The sequence below is a fragment of the Hibiscus syriacus genome, unplaced genomic scaffold, assembly GCF_006381635.1.
Source record: "Hibiscus syriacus cultivar Baekdansim isolate YM2019G1 unplaced genomic scaffold, ASM638163v2 tig00110403_pilon, whole genome shotgun sequence".
In the NCBI taxonomy this organism is placed as follows: domain Eukaryota; kingdom Viridiplantae; phylum Streptophyta; class Magnoliopsida; order Malvales; family Malvaceae; genus Hibiscus; species Hibiscus syriacus.
This window is the reverse complement of record NW_024062723.1, coordinates 1041364-1047401: the sequence shown is the minus strand read 5'-3', so window position 1 is coordinate 1047401 and position 6038 is coordinate 1041364. Positions and strand designations below refer to the sequence as shown.

Genomic DNA, 6038 nt, shown 5'->3' with positions numbered 1-6038 from the left:
ATTTTTAAAAATTATGAGATATATATATATATATAGTATGGCTAATTTATAATCTCTTGTTATAAATTATAGTATAAATTATAGGTTTAGTACCTAAACTATTAGTTTTTATCCATTTTTATTTTAAACTTCAATTTTTTTTCAAAACCATACATAAAGTTTAATTTTTATTTTATTTTAGTACCTCGTTGCTAAAAAAATTAGTTTTTTTTTAATTTTAGTATCTTGTTCAAAATTTAATGTTAAGTTTTTGAAAAAATTGAAAGTGATAGTTTAGGTATTAAACACTTTAAATTTTTAACGACGTATATTAACATGAAATGAAAACTAAACATTAGGTTTGATTTTAAAAAATAAAATTTTAAATACTAAAAAAAATAACTAATAGTTCAGATACTAACTGTAATTAAATTTGTTACATCTCGATTAATTCAACGATGAAATTATAAATTCATCTAATATATTTAAATTAGAGATCGTAAGTTAATTATATTTATAATATAATAACGATAGTGGACTCTGACTATAAATTCGGATCAAGGGCAATAACAGCGGAGGCAAGCTTAAGTTTAAAAAAGGTAAAAAGTTACAAGAGATCACTAAACGTTTGAAAAAATTCAATATGGCTTTCGTAGATTTTTATTTCTCAATGTAGCCCTCCAACGTAGAAAACAAACAAACATGTGACCCTTAAGCAACGTTTTTCGTCGTTGACCGTTGCAGTACTGACATGTCAGTTTACAGTGCTGACTTGGCGTTGGCAGTCCACGGTGTTGATGTAGCAATCCAACTGCCATGATTGAGTTATCAATTTAATTAATTTGTCATGTCATGTCACGTTATTTTGCCACCTTAGACTGTCATGTCAGTATCGTGAACTATCACATCAACATCGTAACAGTCAACAACGAAAAAATGTTGGTCAAAGGGCCATATTGAATTTATTTTTGAGTTAGAGGGCTATTAGAGAGAAAATTAATACAGGGTCACATTAATTTTTTTAAAGTACAGGACCTCTTATTGTATTTTACCAAACAAATAGACAATAATTAGTAAACAGTATTTTTTTAATTCAGAAAAGATATCAAGGCAGAAAGATCTTTAAGCAAGTCGCCATCAACAAGTATAAGCAATGTCTGAAAAAGTCCAAGAATCCTTACATCTTTACCTTAATTAGTTATCTTTTTCTGGAGAGAAAAGGCAAAGGCTTTGTAATAATGGATTCAAGCACAGCTGAACGTCGACTTAGCGCCATCCACGGCCACCTGGTCTCCGCAGCCGCAGGTTCTCATTCCGACCTCCGTGCCAATCCAACCGCCGGTGAATTCCTCTACGGTACGTGTATCTTGGTTATTGTACGGTCGAGAGAAGAACAATAAATATAAGCTCCGTTGACCACTTTTTTTTTAAAAAAATATGATTCTTTTAGTTGGTGTAAATGGTCATTAATGGCTGAACAAAAAAAAAGTAGTATATGCTTTTGGGTTGATGGGTTGTTCTTAAATTTCATGTAATAAAGGGGTGGAAAAGATTCTTACTTTTCTTTGATCTGGGAATTATATGTGGGAAGTATAAAGTTCATTGTTAACTAAGATTTATTGATCTTATGATCGTTGAAAACTAGGAGTTGCTTTTAGGGAGACATTTTGACATTTTTAGTTCGATGCTAGGATCGATCCAGGGAGGCGGACGTGATTGTCCTCTGAAGATTTTAAATTATAGTATATTTTAGATATATTTTTATATTTTCTGTTAATAATTTGTTTTCGATCTTATAATTTAATAAGTTTACCTACTCTTTCATTTCCTAATATAAAATCTTACGTCGTCTTCCTTGCTGATATTTGAAGTGACGGAGAACTCGAATTTATTTTGTGTCAGTGATGGTGGAATGGGTTTGCCCGTCTATTTTAGGACAGGAAGAAATGTCAGCAGCTTATATATATATATATATATCCATTGTAATAATGATATGCATTTAGTTCTTTTATCTGATTTATCTATTGGGATTGATTCTTGAGCAGAGCAGGGTTATAGTGTTGTGCTTCCAGAGAAATTGCAGTCCGGAAAATGGAATGTGTACAGGTAACACTCTGCATTGCCCCTTCTCAATTCGGCTGTTGTCGACATTTTTTTAAAAGTACTTTTGTGCCTTACCGCAGATCTGCTCGCTCTCCGTTTAAGCTCCTGACGAGATTTCTCGATCATCCCGATATCGGTACATTGCACGATAATTTTGTGTAAGCATCATTGTTTTCCTGGCTGAACCATGCTCAAATTCCATAGTCTGTGTTTCTTTTGCCATGCATCTATGCTTTATGATTGATTTCGTATTGAAATCTTCACTTTAGTCGTGCGGTCGATACCTTCCGGGATTACAAATACCTCGGTACGAGAATTGGAGACGACGGTAAAGTCGGAGGGTGAGTTTCCTACTGTCGAAATGAGTTTCACAGTGATGGTTTATCGAAGTTCATTTGTTTGACTTTGGTATCTTTTTGCTCAAGTTACAAGTGGATGACATATGGAGAAGCTGGAACAGCTCGGGCAGCCATAGGTTCCGGCCTAATATATGGAATACCAAAGGTATGCGCGTCGCGTAACATACCCGATTTCGGTTATAGATTGTTCCTTTTGTGGCATGTGATTCTATTGGTTTTTCTCGACAGGGCGCTTGTGTCGGAATATATTTCATCAATAGACCGGAGTGGCTCATTGTCGATCATGCTTGCTCTGCGTATTCTCTTGTATCAGTTCCTTTATATGACACTCTAGGTTTGCCAATGGCCACATCGTCGCTTTTCTATTTGTCCGTCTTCACCGATTATTAAGATGCCAAGTAGAAAGTTTTGTTTCTTTGCAGGTCCAGATGCTGTCAAGTACATTTCTAATCATGCAGATGTGAAAGCTGTATTTTGTGTGCCTCAAACACTGAACTCTGTAAGTTTTAATTCGTAAATGGAGCAAGACGGATTGGAATTTGGATTTGTTTCACGAGATTTATTCGTCTTTCCGCTTCGAATTGCAGTTGCTGGCCTTTTTATCCGAGATTCCATCCGTTCGATTGGTTGTGGTATATACTTTCTTGCCAAATCCGAGTAGTGTACATATTAATCTGTCATTTTCTCAGGAAAATAACTATTTTCTTCTCTTGGTGTAGGTGGTTGAAGGAACGGAGAGTGAAGTGCCTTCGTTAACTGGCATTCAGATCATCACATATGAAAAACTATTAAGCCTGGTAATCGGAAATCCTTTCTCATCTACATCATAGTCGTTTTCATCGACATGATCTCGGTATTGTTAGGACCGATTCACAATTTTGCTCAACTGCTGTGTTGTATGATTGTTTCTCGTTTAATCGGTACTTTAGGGCTGCAGTAACCTTCAGCCTTTTATCCCGCCGAAACCAGACGATATCGCGACCATTTGCTACACTAGTGGTACAACTGGAACACCAAAGGTATATATGTTAATCCTCTGAATATCAACATATTGAGTAAACATAGGTTCTTTCCTTCACCTACTTATTCTTCATAAATTTTGACTAGGGAGTCGTGTTGACACACGGAAACATGATTGCGAACTCTGCCGGATGCTGCGCCGGTATAAAATTTTACCCCTCAGACGTGTAAGATCTATAGGTTTTAAATGAACTTCCGGTATAAAATCATGATACAGTTTTGTTAGGATTTATGAATGAATTTCCTGTTTTTCCTTAAACTTCCCTGCTGGAATATATGTCCTATGTTCAGATATATATCATATCTTCCATTGGCACACATTTACGAACGAGCTTATCAGGTTATGTTACTGTATTACGGAGCTGCGGTTGGATTCTACCAGGGGGTATGAGAAATTCCTTACCTTTTGGTGCTGCATATGCAATAGATGTGAACAATATCTCATGTTCTTGATCATTTTTGTGCAGGATAACATGAAATTAATGGATGACATGGTTGTGCTACGACCGACGATATTTTGCAGCGTCCCTAGACTGTATAACAGAATTTACGCAGGGTACTATTCCGATCGTTCAGTTGATTGTGCCTGGTATATTGATCGAATCATTTTATCGAGCTCTTCCTTTTTGCAGTATTATCAATGCTGTAAAGTCATCTGGTCCTCTAAAGGAGAGGCTTTTTAATGCAGCCTACAATTCCAAGAAGCATGCTATAATGAATGGTAAGTGTTTACATCTGTAAGTCGATGTTTTCGCCACGTTACTACACCGGTATGTATTGATTGTGTATAATTTTTTTCTTTAAGGAAAGAGTCCTTCGCCCCTGTGGGACAAATTAGTGTTCGACAAAATAAAAGCCAGACTCGGAGGACGAGTTCGCTTCTTGAGTTCAGGCGCTTCACCCTTGTCTCCTGACATCCTAGACTTCTTGAAGATGTAAGTTAATTTACTTTAAACATGTTGAATCGAGACGTCGGAAGTGTCTCCTATCGTTCTTGTCAATGTTTCTGTTATTGAATCTGCAGCTGCTTCGGTGGTCGAGTTGTGGAAGGTTACGGAATGACCGAGACTTCGTGTGTTATAACCAGTATGGATGAGGGTGACAACCTTTCTGGCCATGTTGGCTCTCCTATTCCATCGTGCGGTGAGTTATTATACGTGAGCTTCATTCAGGATGTTCTCTTCTTATTCTTTTTGCAACGATTCCAGAAATAAAGCTCGTTGATGTCCCGGAAATGAACTACACATCCGATGACAAACCGTACCCTCGAGGAGAAATCTGTGTTAGGGGTCCAATTGTTTTCCAAGGATATTTCAAAGACGAAGTGCAAACGTATGCTCCTCGGACATGACCCTTGACCCTTCTCTTCTAGAAACTTACTTATACTGATGTGTTTAAAACGTAAAAATGGGACAGGAGAGAGGTACTGGATGAAGATGGATGGCTCCATACCGGAGATATAGGCCTATGGTTACCCGGGGTCGTCTAAAGATCATCGATAGGTAAGGTTGAATATCAGTCAATGTGTATCTGTTCCCCGGACATGCTCATATCTAGATCTTTACTTGAAATTGCATATTGGTACAGGAAGAAGAACATCTTTAAGCTGGCTCAGGGAGAGTACATAGCTCCTGAAAAAATCGAAAATGTATGCTAAATGCAGATTTATTGCTCAGTGTTTTATTTACGGTAAGAGTAAGACGACAATGTTCGATCATTTCCTGCTCTTCTTTCACTCCTCTGTTGACGACTTGGATCGTTTTGCTTGTTAGGTGACAGCCTGAACTCTACATTGATTGCTGTCGTCTCGGTGGATCACGATGCCCTGAAAGCATGGGCTGATTCCGAAGGCATTAAGGTAATCCATCTACTGCTGTTTTACGTTACCACACATCGCTTGCTAACGTTATCCGGCAATGATGCATGCAGTACAATGATTTAGTACAACTGTGCAATGATCCGAGAGCAAGGGCCGCAGTCCTGGCCGATATGGATGCTGTCGGAACACAAGCTCAGGCAATACTTCTTGATGAACTCACCGTGTTTTCCATTTTTCGGCTATTTATCTTTCTGTTTCCTTCTTCGCCGGACCTTAATACTTTGTTTTCGATTAATCGACTTCGGAACAGCTGAGAGGCTTCGAATTCGCAAAAGCCGTGACATTAGTACTCGAACCATTCACAATGGAGAATGGTCTACTTACTCCGACCTTTAAGGCAAGTGACTACATTTTCTATCAACCTCATTGCCATGAACAAACTGAAACCGGCACGATATACTCTAATCGGTTTTCTTATTTTCGGCCAGATTAAGAGACCTCAAGCAAGGGAATATTTTGCAAAAGCGATATCGAACATGTATGCCGAGCTCGCTACGTCGGATCCGTCCCCTCGGAAGTAATCGCGGCGGCGATGCAATAAAAATGCAGATCACAGTGACCAAATTTGCCAAAGGCTCCCAACATTGGTCTAAGTATATGTTTCAATCCCATAGCTGAAAAATAAAAAACGGTTGATTTCTTTTCCGGTTATATTTTTCTTCTTTTCTTACCTTGTGTCACACTGTAATTTTCAAATC

The 6038-nt window shown here is 37.8% G+C and overlaps 1 pseudogene; it reads left to right on the top strand.

Moving 5' to 3' along the window:
• Nucleotides 1–1202: 1202 nt before the first annotated feature.
• LOC120123839 lies at nucleotides 1203–6038 on the top strand (annotated as a pseudogene).